The sequence below is a fragment of the Schistocerca americana genome, chromosome X (assembly GCF_021461395.2).
Source record: "Schistocerca americana isolate TAMUIC-IGC-003095 chromosome X, iqSchAmer2.1, whole genome shotgun sequence".
Classification (NCBI taxonomy): Eukaryota; Metazoa; Arthropoda; class Insecta; order Orthoptera; family Acrididae; genus Schistocerca; species Schistocerca americana.
The window spans coordinates 355,476,811-355,496,969 of NC_060130.1; positions in this window are offsets into that span (position 1 = coordinate 355,476,811).

Consider the following 20,159-nt stretch of genomic DNA (forward strand, 5'->3'; position numbering starts at 1 on the left):
AGTGAATGCTTTCTAAGAATTCCTGGTAAGAAGTTACACCCGCCGAGGATCCGAGTAAATCATGGGAACGTCTTGCCGAAAAACAAGTTAAAGTACACAGCCAAGGCAACTGAAAGTCGAAATAGTGGAAAGGTTCGATCTGTTAAACAAGACGTCCGCCTGCCGACATCAGTGAAATTTGTCCAGACAGGATGTTTTCACTTTCATGCAAACATGCTATAATCCAAGGGCAACCACCAAAACATGCCAGCGAAAAGAATTTAGTGGTTTCGAATGGAGCTTGACTGCAGGAGCCCCCCCAATTTCGCGCATTCCGTTAGAAATACATAATGCTTGTTAAAAATTTCCAATTCGACTGTCAATTAAGCTGCTGTGGTATGGAGACATCGAGGAAACATTAAATCCTATCGGATTTCTAAACTATGAGACTTAGTTTACGAATCAGACATTAAAAAAAAAATGGCTCTGAGCACTATGGGACTTAACACCTATGGTCGTCAGTCCCCTAGAACTTAGAACTACTTAAACCTAACTAACCTAAGGACAGCACACAACACCCAGTCATCACGAAGCAGAGAAAATCCGCGACCCCGCCGGGAGTCGAACCCGGGAACCCGGGCGTGGGAAGCCAGGACGCTACCGCACGACCACGAGCTGCGGACTCAGACATCCAAGTTTCGTCTCAGTTATATCAGAGGACTTCTGCTTCAGGTCACGTAGAGAGACAGGTGTCAGAACAATCCATCGAGAAGGACATGATTTTCATGTGGAGATGCTTACTGGGCGCCGTGGATTAGAGTGGTGGAAATAGCACCTTTACTCGTCTGTTAGACAGTGGAGGCTGATGTCAAATCAAAAGCAATTTATCAAAATTTATTTATCAAAAGTAATTAGACAATATCATGTTTCTCACAGTCTGGCAATCATACCTTTTCTGTGTCAGCTCCTTGGACTCATATACTGCAAGAGCAGGGTTCGAACCTCAATCCGCCCATCTTGGTTAGCATTTCCCGTGGTTTCCCTAAAACGCTTAATGCGAATGTTGTGATAATTCATTTGAAAAGGAGACGACGTATTTCGTTCCCTCCAGTGGAAGCACGATAATTTTCTTGTTCACAACGAAAGGACTACTGCAAATTCATTCGAAAAAATCAAGTGGAGGTACGGAATGGACGTACTGAACCGCCATAAAATGTGATTCATGATAAGAGTCCACTGTTTTCGAGTCTAAACTTTGCATTCCTGCGTCCTCTCGCTCAGTCACGTTGATACCTTCCTACACATAAATGTAATACGCAAACCACCTTACGGAATGTGGCGGAGCAATATATTGTTTGACTGTTGTAGGAACGTACGCTCTCGGAAGTTCAATATTAAAGAACATCGTGATCCACAACGCCTTTCTTGTAGTGTCTGCCACTGGATTTGTATGAACACTTCCGTGAAGCTTTCGCGCTTACTGAATGCACAATGCACCCGTAACGAAACGCGCTGCTCTTCTTTGGATCTTCTGCATTTCATCTATCAGTCTCACAAGGTGGAACAATATTCAGATACTGGTCGAACGAGGGTTTAGTAAACTATCTCCTCTGTGAGTGGACTTCACTTCCTGAGGATTTCTGCAATGAAACTCAATCGGTCAGCTGTCTTCCCTGCGTTTTATGTGGTCGTTCCAATTTAAATCAGTCCACACGGATAAATATATATATTTTATGGATATGGCTGTGTCCAGTGATTGTTCTGTAGTTTTGTAATCATACAATAATAGGTATTTTTGTCTAGTTTTGCGAAATACGTTAAATTTGTTGATAGTGACCGTCGAACGCCAATCCCTGCACCAAGCGTTGATCTTTTGCAAGTCTTTCTGTTTTTCGTTACGATTTTTTAGAGTTGCAGCTTCTCTGCGAATATCATCATCATCATCATCTGTGAACAATCTCATGGAACTACAGATTTCATTCACTAGATTCTCTTCTTTTCTCTGTCTTTTTTTTCCTTTATTGGATTCCGATTCCCCCCGCCCCACAGCCCCAGAGGGGCGGGAGGGGAGGGGAGGCAGGCTGGCAGCAGCACAATACGCCGCTCTGCAGCCTACAGAAAAGTAAAAAAAAAAAACAGAATTAGGAGATACCAGAACAATAAAAGCAGGTGACAAAATGGTGACTGATAAAAACTGAAACATGGCGAAAAAGACGCGAAGAAAATATAAAAACAAACGGTCGGTGATGCTGAGTAAACCACATAGTAAATAGACAGGCACAATTAAAAAACACAGTGACAGTCTGGTTTCTGTTCACACGAGATCTAAAAACACAACTAGCGACAGTATGGTGGCTGTTCGCAACACTGGCAGGGGATGCACAACACTGAAGATTCACTTAAAACAAGAGGCGACACGGCGACTGATGGGGGGACAGAGGGGAGGGTAGGACCCACACTGATGAGGGGGAAAAAAGGCGAGAGGAGAGGAAAACAAAAAAGGGGGGAGCCGAGGGAGGACGAGGATATAGAAAAAAGGTGGATAGGGCAGACACAAGGAGTGAGAAAGGCAGTGGAGGGGAGAGCAAAAGAACTCAGGGGAGCGAAGTGAGTCAGACAGAGGGTAGGCAGGGAAAAAACAGGATGGAAGGAGGGGAGAGGGAAACTGGAAAAGAACAGAGGGAGGGAGGGGGAGGTGAGGATCAGAGTTGATAGGAGGGATAAATGGACGGAGAGAGGGCATCACTCGGAAGGGGGTGTCAATGGAAGCCACCTTGGGAAAGGAGATGAAGAAAACAGCAGTGAAGGTGTGGCAGTGGGTGGGGGTTGGAGAGGAGAGGAGCAACCACAGGATGAGGGGAATCAAGTCAGTGGGAGGTGTAAAGGACACAGATATGTTCGAGGAAGATGTGGGAGATGGGAGGCATATACAGGGCTATTACAAATGATTGAAGCGATTTCATAAATTCACTGTAGCTCCATTCATTGACATATGGTCACGACACACTACAGATATGTAGAAAAACTCATAAAGTTTTGTTCGGCTGAAGCCGCACTTCAGGTTTCTGCCGCCAAAGCGCTCGAGAGCGCAGTGAGACAAAATGGCGACAGGAGCCGAGAAAGCGTATGTCGTGCTTGAAATGCACTCACATCAGTCAGTCATAACAGTGCAACGACACTTCAGGACGAAGTTCAACAAAGATCCACCAACTGCTAACTCCATTCGGCGATGGTATGCGCAGTTTAAAGCTTCTGGATGCCTCTGTAAGGGGAAATCAAAGGGTCGGCCTGCAGTGAGCGAAGAAACGGTTGAACGCGTGCGGGCAAGTTTCACGCGTAGCCCGCGGAAGTCGACAAATAAAGCAAGCAGGGAGCTAAACGTACCACAGCCGACGGTTTGGAAAATCTTACGGAAATGGCTAAAGCAGAAGCCTTACTGTTTACAATTGCTCAAGCCCTGACACCCGATGACAAAGTCAAACGCTTTGAATTTTCGGCGCGGTTGCAACAGCTCATGGAAGAGGATGCGTTCAGTGCGAAACTTGTTTTCAGTGATGAAGCAACATTTTTTATTAATGATGAAGTGAACAGACACAATGTGCGAATCTGGGCGGTAGAGAATCCTCACGCATTCGTGCAGCAAATTCGCAATTCACCAAAAGTTAACGTGTTTTGTGCAATCTCACGGTTTAAAGTTTACGGCCCCTTTTTCTTCTGCGAAAAAAACGTTACAGGACACGTGTATCTGGACATGCTGGAAAATTGGTTCATGCCACAACTGGAGACCGACAGCGCCGACTTCATCTTTCAACAGGATGGTGCTCCACCGCACTTCCATCATGATGTTCGGCATTTCTTAAACAGGAGATTGGAAAACCGATGGATATCATGATCAGCAATTCATGTCATGGCCTCCACGCTCTCCCGACTTAACCCCATGCGATTTCTTTCTGTGGGGTTATGTGAAAGATTCAGTGTTTAAACCTCCTCTACTAAGAAACGTGCCAGAACTGCGAGCTCGCATCAACGATGCTTTCGAACTCATTGATGGGGACATGCTGCGTCGAGTGTGGGAGGAACTTGATTATCAGCTTGATGTCTGCCGAATCACTAAAGGGGTACATATCGAACATTTGTGAATGCCTAAAAAAACTTTTTGAGTTTTTGTATGTGTGTGCAAAGCATTGTGATAATATCTCAAATAATAAAGTTATTGTAGAGCTGTGAAATCGCTTCAATCATTTGTAATAACCCTGTACAGAAGGCGAGGCAGAGTGCATGGCGCTCGAGGCTCTGGAGGGACTTATAGAATTTGGGGGGGGGGGCGGCAGATATCCAGGTGGGACTGGCATAATAGAGGATGGGGTGGGTTAAGGATTTGTAAGTGTGGAGGATGGTAGAGGAATTCAACCCCCATGTCCTGTCAGATAGGAGTTTAAGGAGGTGGGGGCAGTTGTGAGCTTCGGATTGGATAGGGTGGAGATGAGGAATCCAGGTGAGGTGATGGTCAATGGTGAGGCCAAGGAAGGTGAGGATGTGGGAGAGGCAGACAGGATGGGTGCAGATGGTAAGGGAATAATCAAGTAGCCACAAGAAGCGAATGGTATGACGTACGATGATTGCTTGGGTCTTGGAAGGATTGATTTTCAGGAGCCACTGGTTACACCATGCTCCTAAAAGGTCAAGGTGATTCTGGAGAAGGTGTTGGGACCATTGTAGGGTATGAGCGAGGGCAAGGAAGGCGGCGTCATCGGCATACTCCAGGAGGTGTACTGGAGGGGGGGGGGGGGTTGAGGCATATCTGCCATGTACAGGAGGTAGAGGAGAGGAGAGAGGAGAGGACAGAGCCCTGGGGCACACTTGCAGACGGGTAGAAGGTGCAGGAATCGGCGTTATGGATGGTAACGTAGGAGGGGCAGCGAGAGAGGAAGGAGGCAATCAGACGGACATAGTTGATAGGATGGGAGTAGGTCTGAAGTTTAAACAGGAGGCCGGGATGCCAGACACGGTCGTAGGCCTTTTTGAGGTCGAAGGAGACAAAATTGGTGGAGCGACGGGAGTTAAGCTGGAGGGAGAGGAGATGAGTGAGGCGTAGGAATTGGTCATCGGCAGAGAAGGAAGGTCGAAAGTCTTCTCTGTCTGCGTATATGTATTTTTATTTAAGTCCTCAGCTCAATTCTGTCTGTGTGTCTGGGCCATATCAGGAACTCCTGTGGACATTCTGATACGATTTTTATTAATAGGTAGACTGATTTACCAAAAAGGTTTGTCTGGATAATTTGTAACAATTTCGTGCAAATTGGCTGAAGTACTATGAATTTAAGTCAACCGCCGCCGTGAAAACGATACGATTGCCATCTATCGGTATGTGGCAGAACTCGTACCACGGACTGTTTGTTACTGCGCTATCGAGAGAGTCCGTTTGATCTTCACCGCTCCCTGCAGTGGCAACGGTTCTCCGCTCGCTCTGAGGCACTATTGCCACGGTTGCGTGAACTGTTGTCCTTTTCAGTTCTCGAGTTTGTACGTTTTCTGCTGCCTGTTCACCTCCGTGGATAAAGTCGCTGTTGCCCAGTACGGACGTGAAGTGACGTCTAACTGGAAGGCGTACACTAGGCCATCGGCTCACACGAAACTACACTGTGCAACGCAATTGAAGGTTCATTTTCTGAAACCCGTAATTGGTTCCCATTCCAGCACGGAAACTTGAAATTTGGCTCAAAGGTTCCTATAACCTTATCTACAATGGTGGAAACGCGTGGCGCTCTGTGAAGTCACCCTCGGGCCCGGCGACGTTTCGAACAGTAAGGTGTCGAAAATATGAAAGAAAAGGCCTCACCGCAGAAACTCGACTGAGGTGTAAGATACGTTAATGATGTCAAATTGGCACCAAATTTCACCACAAGTCTGCCCAACGCCACGGTGGACGTGTAACACGTTGGAAAGGTCGTTACACCCCCTCTTATCCACATTTCACCCATCCTTCAAGCGCCTCTGCAATAGAGGTCAGAATAGCGCGGGTGAAATAACGCGCGCGCGACCGCTACGGTCGCAGGTTCGAATCCTGCCTCAGGCATGGATGTGTGTGATGCCCTTAGGTTAGTTAGGTTTAAGTAGTTGTAAGTTCTAGGGGACTGATGACCTCAGAACTTAAGTCCCATAGTGCTCAGAGCCATTTGATTTTTTTGAAATAACGCGCGATTTCAAGTGCACAACAAAGTTGCGTGAGTGGCAGTTGTCGAACTGGGGCTCTTAGAGAGACCCATTGCCATTTTACTCACGTACGTGTCAATGTCGCAACCTATGAGTCGGTATGTCTGTAGTGTTTTCCTGGGCCATAAGAAAACCTCGGTTCTGACATCCATCACAAAAGCGTCAAAAGAAGGGGTGAAATGTGGGTAAGAGGAGGTGAGATGTTGTTTCCATTGTGTCACACGTCCACGGAGGCGATGGGCAGAATTGTACTGAAATTTGGCGCCAATCTGACATCATTAACCCGCCTTACACCTGACACGAACTTCAGAACTTTGGCCTTTTCTCGAATTTGTCAACATCTTAATGTTTGCAGAGTCGCCGAGCGAGTGGGTGACGTCACATGGCGCCACGCCTATACACCATTACCGAAGAAGGTTTTAGGCACTTTCCAAATTTCAAACTTTTGTGCTACAATGGGAGACTGTTATGCGGTTTCAAAAAGTGACCCTTAAAAAAATCATGTGTCATCCCAGTATTCCGTAATTTCATCTTTAATACCACTGAAATGTTTCCCATTGGTCACTTAGTTATGCCTAAACGTTGAAGCCTGCGGTCAGCGGAGAAAAAACCAGTTGGGATGACGGATACGAGACATCTTTATGAAACAAGAGGTAAGTTAGTTGTCTTCAGTTGTGCTAGGGAAAGTGAGTGCAGACATTGCTTTCATTAAGTGTGTTTGTTGCCCCTGGTACATCTTTTCTGCGTGAAGTTTTATATTCAGGAACCTACCGTGTAGTGTAAGAGGGCAAAGTTAAACAGCAGTTACTTTTAATAGGATACACACCCCCATAATCGTTACACTTGTCATCCCCATTCGTGGATATTTGATTAGTGTGGCAGATAGGGTTGCCATCTGTATTTCATAATAAAGTACTGAATGTTATTTCTGGCATTTGTTCTTTATGCTTTATGTGAACAAGAAAGAACGTGAAAATACTTTATTTCACTTTTTTTCCTAGGATTCATTTTACGTAAATCACTAAAAAGAACACAGTAGTTGATGTGATTTTGTGTATAACTGATTGGCTGAGTAACAGAACCATGGACTGAGTACTCGTTTTTGAACACTACCTAATGTACAAGTTTCAGTTGAGAAAGATTGAGAACCCGTTTTTCATATTCTTTGCAACTGGTAAGTACAGCATATGAGTCTGCTAGATTGTGTGAAGTAGGTAAATTTGTCTCTGTGGTTATTTATCTCACGAAAAGTTAGTCGACGGCCTCCGAAGTACTGCTCGTTACATATTGGCACTAGTGGCAACATTTTGTGCCCTGCCAATGTCAGCGACCTAACAATTGTGACACCATCGTCACGTGGCAATGAATTGTGTTGTGTGTTTGGTGTTGGGCGGGTTCAGTGCAATAAAGTTCGATTATTCATTTTTATAGCCAGTGGCCGACAGCGGATGACCGGGGGGGGGAACAAACAATCCAACATCTCGTATTAATGAGTTTTATTACAACAAGATAAGTACAAATACTTAACTTTGAATCAGTCTTCTTCAGAATAGACAAACACAAGTAATACGTCTGGTCCTACTGACCGCTACTAACAAGAGTATGTCAACTGAACTGCAGCGACTGATGATGTCTAACTGCACTACGTAGCGATCGCTAACGACAGAAGCTACGATGCGTCTGCTAACGAGGTGGCTAACGTTGAGGCTGCTATCGAAGTGGGCTGCCACCAGTTGGTCGCGGCGCTTCGTCTTCACCTAAAGGCCGCTGCTGTAGTGTTGTCGTCCTGGAAGCAGGTCGGTCAGTGTGCGATTGGCTGACCTCTTCTCATAGCCTTCTCTTCTCTGTCGTTCCCGACTGGCGTGCCGGTGCTGATTTTATGCCGTAACAGTTGCATTAAAACTTTATAATTACAGTATAATCAGTTGTCTGCTACACACAATTATTTTACACGAAACGTTTTTTGATACCTATGCCACCTATCCAAGTGTAGTGAAGTACAGTTTAAAAATACGCACAAAAATGCACTGCAGAGTTTACCAGTGATTTATTAATTTTTAAATAACGTATTACATTCTAAAAATTATAATTATTATATACCGTATTTACGCCGTATCTAATGTGCACTTCTTTTTACCATACGCAGTATTCAAAATTGGGGTACATATCAGTTTCGATGCTTCATTAGTTCGAATACAAACTTGAATCTGTTGTTCACTGGCAACATTATTGAAATTTAGGTGTTGTTCCTTATGTCACACTGCATTGTTGTAATTCTCAACATCGTCACATTACCGTGGGCGTGTTACTGCGTAGTGTGTTCGCATTAGGTAGTCACGAAACGGAAGGCAAGCAGAGGAGAACATCGTACTATGCGTAAAGTAATGCTTTATGCTGAGAAATATGGCAACAAAAGTGCGGGACGAGAGGTCATTATTGCTGAGCCTAACGCTCGCTTCTAGAAGAAACAGATATTGGCATTATTTGCAACTAACACAACTAGAAAGAAATTCACTGGCTCTCGCGAAGGAAGACACCCTGACATTGAAGTAAAAGTTTTGGAATTCGTCAGCCAACTGCAGTCATGAGCTGTGCGGCTGGTCCCGGCGGACGTTCGAGTCCTCCCTCTGGCATGTGTGTGCGTGTTTGTCCTTAGGATAATTCAGGGTAAGTAGTGCGTCAGCTTAGGGACTGATAACCTTAGCAGTTAAGTCCCATAAGATTTCACACACATTCATTCATTCGGCCGCCAAAGGAGAAAGAATGGACAACCTATGACTAGCGATGTCCTAAGAAACAAAGCAAAAGAGGCGGCTGCAGTTCTTAATATACCAAGGAAAGATTCTAACTAGCCATGGATGGGTGGATCGCTTTAGAAGACGGGCAGACTTATCTCTGTGATACCGTAAAAGAGTATGCCAAAAGCTTCCACAGAACTTTGAGAAGAAACTTCAAGAATTTCAGCGTTATGTCATCACACTTCAGAAAGACGAGAATTTTTCGATGGGCGAAACAGACAGTGCTGATGAGACGCAAGTTTGGTTAGATATGCCACGTGACTAGACGAATGACGAGAAGGAAACAAAAGGCATTACCACGAAAACATCTGGGTGTGAATAACAGCGCATAACTATAATGCTGGCAGTCACAGTACATGGGCAAACTTCCTCCTTTCTTAATCTTCAAGAGGGAAACAAGCTCCAAGAACACTCAAAATGAAAATTTGATCACTGATGACGTCATTGTTAGAAATCAAGAGAATGGATGGATGACAGACTGTAATGCTTGACTGGCTCTGAAACGTATGGGAACTCCGTCTGGTAGGCTCTCCAAATTATCATCAATGCTCTTTGTTGATACATTTCGTGGTCATCTCATTGACGACGTAAAAAAGAAGAACCACAGCCTAGCCAGTGACCTTGTTATTATTCCTGAGGAATGAGTTTTGTGTCACAGCCCCTGGACATTGGTCTAAATAAAACTTTCAAAGCTTAAGGGCAAGAATAGTACGAAAAATGTTTTTGCGAACCAAACCGTGATCTTACTCCAACATGCAAAATTAAGCGTTCTGCGCCCCACATTATTTCACGGTGGGTTTCGGCTGCTTCAACACGCATTGAAGCACCAATAATCGTAAAATCATTCAAGAAATGCTGTACATCAAGTACTATGCACGGCAGTCAAGATGACATGCTCCGGACGACTTCGAGGATGATGGGAAAAGAGGAAATTAATCTGCTTCTGATGTAGACACCTCCGAGGATACCACTAATGATGACATAAGTGAATAATGATGAGTAACGCCTGTATTTTACAGTGTGTTTGGTTGCGTGTCTGTAGGTAATTAAGTTAGGCCTACTTTTGTACACTACAGGCCATTAAAATTGCTAAACCAAGAACAAATGCAGATGATAAACGGGTATTCATTGGACAGATATAATATACTAGAACTGACATGTGATTACATTTTCACGCAATTTACGTGCATAGATCCTAAGAAATCAGTACCCAGAACAACCAACACTGGCCGTAATAACGTCCTTGATACGCCTGGGTTCAAAATGGTTCAAATGGCTCTGAGCACTATGGGACTTAACATCTGAGGTCATCAGCCTCTAGAACTTAGAACTACTTAAACCTAACGACATCACACACATCCATGCTCGAGGCAGGATTCTAACCTGCGACCGTAGCGGTCGCGCGGATCGAGACTGAAGCGCCTAGAACCGCTCGGCCACAACGGCCGGCGATACGCCTGGGCATTGAGTCAAACAGAGCTTGGATGGCGTGTACAGTTTCAACAAGATTCCACAGTTCATCAAGAGTAGTGACTGGGGTATTGTGACGAGCCAGTTGCTCGGCCACCATTGACCAGACGTTTTCAGTTGGTGAGAGATCTGGAGAATGTGCTGGCCAGGGCAGCAGTCGAAAATTTTCTGTATCCAGAAAGGCCCCTACAGGAACTGCAACATGCGGTCGTGCATTATCCTGCTGAAATGTAGGGTTTCGCAGGGATCGAATGGAGGGTAGAGCCACGGATCGTAACACATCTGAAATGTAACGTCCACTCTTCAAAGTCATACCATCTCGCCGGTGATACGCCAGTATGGCGTTGTCGAATACACGCTTCCAATGTGCGTTCACCGCGATGTCGCCAAACACGGATGCGACCATTATGATGCTGTAAGCAGAACCTGGATTCATCCGTAAAAATGACGTTTTGCCATTCGTGCACCCAGGTTCGTCGTTGAGTACACCATCGCAGGCGCTCCTGTCTGTGATGCAGCGCCAAGGGCAACCGCAGCCATGGTCTCCAAGCTGATAGTCCATGCAGCTGCAAACATCGTTGAACTGTTCGTGCAGATGGTTGTTGTCTTGCAAACGTCCCCATCTGTTGACTCAGGGATCGAGAACTAATTGCACGATCCGTTACAGCCATGCGGATAAGGTGCCCGACATCTCGACTGCTAGTGATACGAGGCCGTTGGGATCCAGCGCGGCGTTCCGTATTACCCTCCTGAACCTACCGATTCCATATTCTGCTAACAGTCATTGGATCTTGACCAACGCGAGCAGCAATGTCGCGATACGAGAAACCTTAATCGTGATAGGCTACAATCCGACCTTTGTCAAAGTCGGAAACGTGATGGTACGCATTTCTCCTCCTTACACGAGGCATCACAACAACGTTTCACTAGGCAACGCCGGTCAACTGCTGTTTTTTGTATGAGAAATCGGGTGGAAACTTCCCTCATTTCAGCACGTTGTAGGTGTCGCCACCGGCGCCAACATTTGTGAATGCTCTGAAAAGCTAATCATTTGCATGTCACAGCATCTTCTTCCTGTCGGTTAAATTTCGCGTCTGTAGCACGTCATCTTTATGATGTAGCAATTTTAATGGCCAGTAGTGTAATAACGACTGTGTCACTTAACAATGGGACACTAAAATTGTTGTTGTTTTCATAGTTCATGTATACATCCACTTTTTGTAAAATAAATTTAGCCTACCAGTGATGCACGAACAGCCTCTTTCTTTATTATTTTAAATTCTTAAAATTTGCATGTTTTTTACATTCAATGGCACATTAGATTCGCATAAATACGATTGTTTATTTTATGAATACGAAAATTCAGGTAGATGAAATATTGCAGCGTCATTTAGATTTGATCAATGGTTTTTACCAACTGTATACATCAAGATCATCATCAGAGGCATCTAGATTTTGTTCACCGGAACTAACCGTATAAGAACGTTTTGTTACGTTTGAACAAACCCAAAATCACATAAATTTTTATCCACTTATAGTCAGCGCCTTAAAGAGGCGCAATCCGCTCTGTCGACGGCTGCTTCGGCGCGAAACATAAATAATAAATCAGTGCAATAGAGAAATTATGTGGTGGTTTTGTAAAAGGAACTACATACCTATTGAAGAACTGCAACGAGCGCAATCAGTTTGAATGTTATTGTCTTAAAATCAGTTGCAATTGTTACGCGACGATGAAGATAGCAGCCCCTGCGCGATACAAGAATGGCAAAATATTACCGAATACTTTCTGCCAGCACTCCCGAGGAAAACAGAACTGACCAAATGAATTAAATAATTAGATACGTCCATACGGAGGACGACATTGTGGAGATGCGAGAATCCTTCTTAGACTGTAGAGCAAGTCGAAAGATATTCAACAGCAGCTGTAAAAAGATGGGCCAGATATTGCGTTGTGGAAGACCCAAGGTTATGACAATGGCGCCTCAATGTCGGGTATATATGGATGAGCGCAAGAAAAAGTTCCAGATGTTGGTCTTCTATATAAACATAGGATTTACTTGAAAAATGTAAAAGTTTGAGACGATCGTCTGATACTGGCTGGAGTGCTTATTACAATTCAGTTAGAGTCATACAAGAAAACGTGGAAACAATTGTGAGCACTTTGAAAGATACGTAAGGTTGTCCAAGTCATACCATGATACTAGATCTACAGCTAACTAGTTCCTTCGAGCTACATGTGATTTTACGTTTATAGCCTACATCAGCGTTTGGCACACAATACTGGAGCATGTAAATTTAGTCCAACGATATATACAGTCTCCAAAACTGATTTCGTATAAATAAATGGCAAGAATTAAAAACCCTGAATAAGTTTCAGTGACGATAGGCAATGCTGTTACTTTTGGTACTAAAATGCAATAATAATGCTGACCGACGAGAAAGAAGGTGGGGAAATAAAACAATGCCGGGAGAACTAGTTGATGAGACTGGATTATCGATTCAAGAAGAAGTTCGTCGATCACTGTTCCAATGGATTACGGGAGTTGTCACAACGGCACTCGGACATGAAGGAAATCATCAACATTATCCAATTTCTGTTTATAATTAAATGGGACTTCAGTGAATCAATACCTGTATATCACTTGTAATCTAACACTTCTTAGCCATTTTTACCTAAGCCATATCACACAAAAAGTGTTTTTCTGAATTTAACCTAACAAAAAGTATCTTCGTTCTGCGATGAATCAAGAACAATTAGCCAATCTGTCCATTTTATCAACTGAACGAAAAGTTCCAACTGAAATAGCTTTTAAAGAAGTTATTCAGAATTTTAGTAACTTAATGTCACAAAAATATTTACTATAATAATATTACGGGGTGTTCAAAATGTCTCTCCGCAGTGCCGTATGCTTGTTAGCCGCGTGTGCCGTAGCAGCAGTGAATATACCGAAATGTAACTCAATGAAATACAAGTTATTAATTTATTGAATATTCATTTTTACTTACAAATTTTTACATTAAATGTTGAAAGTGTCCCCCCTGTTGTTGAATACACAGAATGAAGTGGTTTCTCATGAATACACAATGGATTTGCATTACTCCACATACGAGAATTTTGTGAGTTCATGTACCCGGATAAATGAAACCACGACTCGTCAGTGAAAAACGTTTCATTAAGAATATCCCTTCCATTATGTTGAACGAAGTTTTTGAACCATTGACAATAATGCAGTCTGTTGCCACGATCAGAATTTTTCAGTTCTTGCATGACTGTGACTTTGTATGGGAAAAGTTCTAATTTTTTCCTCACAGCTGCGTGAGCCGTTCCGACACTAACATCGATTTTCTGGACGAGTTTTCTTACTGACTTGTTCGAACTCATGAACATTTTATCGGAAATATCGAGTAGTTTATCCTCCGACAAAACGCTAGGACGACCACTTCTCGGTGCATCTGTCACTGAACCCGTACTTCGAAATTTGTTAATCAAATCTCGCACAGTATCGCGATGTGGGAGTGTTGTCTCTGTGAAAACTGAATTAAATGTTTGACGAACTGAAACTGTGTATTTACTTCCAGCTTTGAACACTTGTTCGACTAAAATCACACGTCCTTCAATGGTTAGCATTTTAACAGTGACAAAAACGAAGCGAACGAACAAAGGAACTAAACTTAAACTTCCACTCAACACGTAACAACACACACCAACGATACTACTGACGCTGGCTGAGATAAACGAAACAGTGGAATGTTGGGAGAGTCCACTTGAAGGGAAGTAACCCAGGCAGGCGAACAATCATACGGCAATGCGGAGAGACTTTTGAACACCCCCTAGTAATACATGCTATCTTGTATTAACCAGACATATAAAATAAAAGGTAATTATCTTATTCTATTCTTTATTATTTCTTTGCAGCCTGCTTGATGGTTGCTGTGCTAAACGCTGTTTCACACTCTATGATTCCCACATATATGTTAAAGTATCTATATTACAATTGCTGGAGCGTTGAGTACACTGAGGTGAAAAATGTCATAAGATATGTCCTAATATATTGTCGGATCTCCTTTTGCTCGGCGTAGTTACATGAACCCAACAAGTCGTTAGAAGTCCCCTGCAGAAATATTGAACTATTCTGTCTCTGTAGGCGCTCATAATTGCGAATGTGTAGCTGGTGTCAGATTTTGTGCCCGAAGGGACCTCTAGAATACGTCCCATAAATATTAGATGGGATTCATGTCAGGCAACCTGGGTGGCCGAATCGTTTTCTATAATTGTCCAAAACGTTCTTCAAGCCAATCACTAAGAACTGTGGCCTGGTGACAGGGCGCATTGCTATCCATAACAGTTCCATCGTTGTTTGGGAACATGAAGTCCAATAATAGCTGCAAATGGTCTCCAAGTTGCCGAAAATAACCAGGCCCCAGTCTATTTGAACACAGCCCACACCATTAAGGAGTCACTACCAGCTTGCACAATGCCTCGTTGACAACTTGGGTCTGCGCCACCTGAGAACTCTACCATCAACTCTTACCAACCGGAATAGGGACTCATCTGACCAGACCACGTTCTTCATTCGTCTAGGGTTCAACAGACGTGATCAGAGCCCAGGAGAGGCGCTGCAGGCGATGTCGGTCTGTAAGCAAAGGAACTCGCGTCGGTCGTCTGCTGCCATAGCCCATTAACGCCAAATTTTGCCGCACTGACGTAACGGAAACGTTCGTCGTACGTCCCACACTGATTTCTACTATTATTTCACACAGTTTTGGAATGCTGAAACTCTATGCAAACGCCGCTGCTCTCGGTCGTTAAGTAAAGGTCGTCGGCCACTGCGTCGTCCGTTATGAGAGGTAATGCCTGAAATTTGGTATTCTCGGCACACTCTTGACACTTTGGATCTCGGAATATTGAATTTCGAAACGATTTCCTAAATAGAATGTCCCAAGCGTATAGCGCCCACTACCATTCCGAATTTGAAGTCCGTTAATTCCGGCCGTGCATCCATAATCACGTCATAAAAACCCTTTCACATGAATCACATGAGTGCAAATGACGGCTCCGACAATGCACTGCCCTTTAATACTTTGTGTACGCGATACTACCGACATCGAGATATGTGCATCTACTTTTGTCACCTTAGTATAAACACTTAATTTTTTAGAATGAAATTTTCACTCTACAGCGGAGTGTGCGCTGATATGAAACTTCCTAGCAGATTAAAACTGTGTGCCGGACCGAGACTCGAACTCGGGACCTTTGCCTTTCGCGGGCAAGTGCTCTACCGGCTGAGCTACCCAAGCACGACGCACGCCCCATCCTCATAACTTTAATTCAGCCAGTACCTCGTCTCCTACATTCCAAACTTCACAGCTCTCCTGCGAACCTTGCAGAACTAGCACTGATGTGAAACTTCCTGGCAGATTAAAACTGTGTGCCGGACCGAGACTCGAACCCGGGACCTTTGCCTTTCGCGGGCAAGTGCTCTACCGACTGAGCTACACAAGCACGACTCACGCCCCGTCTCCGCCCCGTCTCCGCAATATCCTTTCTTCCAGGAGTGCTAGTTCTGCAAGGTTCGCAGGAGAGCTTCTGTGAAGTTTGGAAGGTAGGAGACGAGGTACTGGCGGAATTAAACGGCATGAGTCGTGCTTAGGTAGGTCAGATGGTAGAGCACTTGCTCGCGAAAGCCAAAGGTCCCGAGTTCGAGTCTCGGTCCGACACACAGTTTTAATCTGTCAGGATGTTTCATATCAGCGCACACTCTGCTGCAGAGTGAAAAATCTCATTCTGGAAATATTATTTTATTTTGACAGAATGTACTATTTTCCTACATGTGACAACCAATATACTTTATATAGCCAAGAAAAGGTGAGAACTCTAATGGCAGACTACATTTTGAACAAGTGCAAAATATCGTCATAATCCTTAAACATAACTGCAGAGTGGCTGTAAAGAATTATCACCATGCCAGACAAGTTATCCAGCCCGTAGTTATTGATTGAACGTTCTGATTGTTTATTTGGTTAACTTCATTACAAAGTAAACGTTCAGAATGTGTAATCAATAATAATCTTAAAATTTTACAGAACATCACTAAAGGGTTTTTATTACATGTGCTCGAAGAAATCAAGGTTTATAGTCAACATAAAAATCAGCCCCAAAGTCTGTTGAACATACAACCCGATTTCAAAGGAAAACGTCTTTTTATCTGTTTCAGGACCTGTTACAGAGTCTAACTGCTCTTCTGTTTTTAAGATTTTAAACTTTTTCTTACTGTTTTATTGGGTTTTCTACGATGTTCAGCTGCACTGTTAACGCTTACACATACATTTTTGCAATATAATATTTGAAGTATATTTTATCTTTTTGTTTTTAAACACAGGACTACCGTATTTAGTACAAATTCAAATAGAAATGATACACTTCTTCATTGTATTTTTTTACCGCTGACGTAATTTTGTGAGACAGCTGTGGTGTCACCACCAGACACCACACTTGCTAGGTGGTAGCCTTTAAATCGGCCGCGGTCAGTTAGTATACGTCGGACCCGCGTGTCGCCACTATCAGTGATTGCAGACCGAGCGCCGCCACACGGCAAGTCTAGTCTAGAGAGACTCCCTAGCACTCGCCCCAGTTGTACAGCCGACTTTGCTAGCGATGGTTCACTGTCTACATACGCTCTCATTTGCAGAGACGATAGTATAGCATAGCCTTCAGCTATGTCATTTGCTACAACCTAGCAAGACGCCATATTCAGTTACTATGAATGTATTCTGAAACAGATAATATTGTGAATCATGTACCGTCATGAGCGACGTTCATCATTAATGGATTAAAGTTAAGTATCAAACTAATTACGTCCGCTTTCTGAATTCTAATTCCTTGTCATGTTGCAGACCTCAAGTCAGTAAAGCTCTTCCCTCTTCACGCCAGCCTGCGTGAGCTAAAACGCGTGCATTTCGACCTCCACTAGTAACCCGGTGTTGGCTCTTCTGCCAACACAACATTGGCGACGACTGTAAAAACGGTGTTCTTATCTATACTGCCCTGATTTTATTGTGTCATGGCTTCACCACAATCTCCAGATGTACTGTCCGAATTTTATTGCTTACAGAAACAGCAGACGCAGACATTACTGGATGCCCTTGGACAGCTCGTCCAGGGTCAACGTGCAATGCAAAACGATGCGGTAGCCGCCGCTCCACCGCTAATGCAGCCACAACACGCAGTTGCACCGACTTTCAGACCTTTTGATGCTGCACTGGAAAGCTGGACTGAGTGGTCATGCCAATTTGGATTCCATCTCGCCGCCTACAGAATTCAAGGTAACGAGCGGCAGCCGTTTCTTTTGTCGTCCTTCGGTGTGCAAACCTACCATGTGATAGTCAAATTATTTCCCCGACGCGACGTAGCAACTCTGTCCTACGAAGAAAATTTGTCTGCATTAGATCCATATTTCAAACAATCAGTCAATGTAGTTGCGAAACGGTATACCTTCTTTCGTACAGAACGTACGGCAGGTCAGACTAATCGGGAGTGGGTTGCAACCTTGCAAAGCCTTACTAGGGATTCTGCTTTTGAGTGCCAATGTGGACTCGCATATTCAGATACTATGGTACGTGATGCATTGCACAGAACGTCTCTGATGTTCGCATGAGGGAACAGCTTTTGAACTACTCAATCCCTCCCTTCAACAAGTGATGGACATATTGAATCGGCAGGACACACTTGACTTTGCTCAGGAATCATTTGAAACTTCGCCAGTCGTGTGTCAGGTTAACCGGCCCGCCGGGCGAGCTGCACGGAGCAGTAAACAGCCCTCGCGCCTATCCGCGCCGCTGCCGCCAGGCTCGCAGCCACGTGTGCCGCGCCGGCAAGCAAATGCAGTGCTTAAATCATGCCCGCGGTGCACTACTAACTGCCCGTAACGCCAAGCTATTTGCTTTTACTTTAATAACGAAGGACATGTTCAGAGTGTTTGCCGGAAAAAGCTCGCATCGAAACCTCAAAGCCATTCCAGGCCATTTGCTTCGCACCGGAATCGGAATCGAACCAAGGTTACTCACGCTTGCGAAACTTCGCCCATGGAAATTCATGTCGTTCAATCCACTCCACACAGTGCCACTCTCTCTAACAGTGACTGTGTTTGTCACACAAATAGTGTGCGTCAACATCGCCGGAACTCCCGTCAAGTCACAAGTGATTTTGTCCCAGTGTCAGTTCACGTTGCACGAGACAGTCGCTCTTGTCATCAGCAGGACAATAAACTTTTTGTAGACTTGGACATTAACGGCAAAGTGGTACCATTCCAGCTCAATACCGGAGCTGCAGTTTCACTGATCAATCAGGACATGTACAAACTGCTGGGCACACCTCCGTTGCGTGCCGCAAATTTTAAGTTAACTAGCTATTCAGGTCAAGAGATCCCTGTGTTAGGACAGTGCAGCCTTCTTGCAACATACAAAGGACAAACAAAACTTGTGTCATTTTACGTCCTTCGTTCTTCTTCTGCAGTGAACTTGTTTGTTTTCTATTTATTTCAGTTGTTTAACTTGTCTATAGTAAATCAGGTCCTATCAGTGAACCAGAATGTGCCTTCAGACAGTGTTCCTCGTCTATGTGAAGAATTTGCAGACATTTTTGCACCGGGCCTCGGTTGCGTTAAGAACTATAAAGCACATTTGGAACTAAAAGTCAACGCGCAACCGAAATTTTTCAGAGTGCACAATCTTCCCCACGCATTGCGTGATGAGGTCGCATAAACGTTACACGATTTGGAATCACAAGGTGTAATTGAATGTGTGCAGGCTTCTCTCTAGGCATCACCCTTAGTAATTTTGCCAAAACCTTCGGGAAAACTGAGACTTTGTGTGGACTTCAAGGCCACAGTGAATCCGCAACTAGTGATTGCAACTTTTACTTTACCCCGCCTGGAAGATCTTTTTGACAAACTGTGCCCAGGCAAATATTTTTCGAAATTGGACCTAGCAGATGCGTACTTGCAACTACCGGTCGATGAAGAATCCCAGCGCGTTTTGGTGGTTAACATGCATCTTGGTTTGTATCAATTCAGACGACTGCCATTTGGGTGTGTATCCGCCCCTGCATTGTTTCAGCAATATCTACAAACTGTTTGTGCGTTGGTCCCTACTGCAGCAAACTATCTGGACGATATTGTTATCTCTGGAAAGACGGAAGAAGAATATTTAGCCAATCTCCAAACATTATTTCAGGTCTTGCGACAAAATGGTCTTCGCTTACGGAAGGACAAATGTGTGTTTTTTGCTCGTGACTTTCCATACCTAGGCCATGTACTCAATGCCCAAGGCATACATCCCAGTACCACGCACCTCCGTGCCATACAAGACTTGCCTTCGCCGCAGAATTTGAAGCAGCTACAGAGTGTGCTGGGAAAAATCAACTATTATCACAGATATGTGCCGCACGCCTCTTCCACTTCAGCTCCGCTTCATCGCTTACGCCGTAAAGGTGTTCCGTTCGTCTGGACGACGGAATGCGAACGCGCCTTTCGCCGGTTGAAATCGGCGTTGCTTTCCAATACTTGCCTTACGCCATTCGATCCCCAGAAGCCCTTTTTGTTGATGGTGGATGCATCGGATTTCGGGATCAGTGCTGTGCTTGCGCACAAAGATGGCTCACAGGATCGCCCTATTGCCTTTGCGTCCAAATTGCTCTCGTCT